Consider the following 1,126-nt stretch of genomic DNA (forward strand, 5'->3'; position numbering starts at 1 on the left):
CTTCGACCTTTCAGGTGGGATTTACCCACACTCCCGTAAGCAGTACACATCCTCCCTTATTCGCACATTTTTAGCGCATTTCATTTCCCTCCATCAATGCCGTCTCCGCATATCTCCTTTTCCCTCCCTATAGTTACAAATATTTTTATTAAGGCAACTTTCCTGACTTTATCTTTCCCCCTATTAACAACCATTTTGTTGTTCCTATCTCAAGAAATATGATTCAATAATGATTTTCTTTCAATCGAACTGTTGCGCTCACTTTTTACCTGAACGGGGTGCTATTGAATCTCAATTCATTTGCATTGGTGGCTTGGATGGCTGGAGAATATGGATTCGATTTATCCCATCATCTGCAACTTTGATGGTCAACATCGGAGCAGAAAGTGGACTCCATATCAGTCAATCAGATTTTAACGCACAGCTAAACATATCCAGTGTCGTGCTAACGTCCATATGGCATGCAGTGATGTGTTTTTTGAGAAGGAAATTTACCCATGAATGTTCCACATGATGCTCTTCAGCCTACGCGGTTCGTTCTTTACATTTAGTGAAGCACCTCCTGGTATACCTAGTCTCTCAGCTTTTCCACTTATGATAAGTTTAGCTCTTACGCCTTTCGCTCACTAGTGTCGCGTCTTTAAAACAAGTCTGTTGCTACTGTTGGGAATGAAACATTATGAGTTTGAAGGAGGTCAGTAATGTGTTGAAAGGTGGCGATTTACTTGAAGTTGATGTTATGATTCCGTAGCAATACCCTTGATAAGTGAGGTAAAGACAGGTTTTTTTGGCTCACAAAAGTTCTCTCACCTTAGAATATTTTGCTTGAAGTAAACAACATCAACATTTCTCAAATTCATAATGGTAGACATAGCAGAAGGCAAAATTGAGTGGTAGTAATAAAAGGTACACTTGGGTTTGAATGGGAACCTGTTTTGGGATTTCATTGACAATATTGCTAACATTGGAATGCAACTAGCCGGGTGGTTCATTTATGCAAAGTAGACTAAGCGGAACTGCTTTTTGAAATCTTTTCATTTTTCTGCAATCTCCACCCCCGCTGCCACCTTCGAAGGTCTTGAATTTCACTTTGTTTTCTCACTTAAATCGGGATAAATGATGCATT

This window comes from Echinococcus granulosus, assembly GCF_000524195.1.
Source record: "Echinococcus granulosus chromosome Unknown EG_S00066, whole genome shotgun sequence".
Lineage (NCBI taxonomy): Eukaryota > Metazoa > Platyhelminthes > Cestoda > Cyclophyllidea > Taeniidae > Echinococcus > Echinococcus granulosus.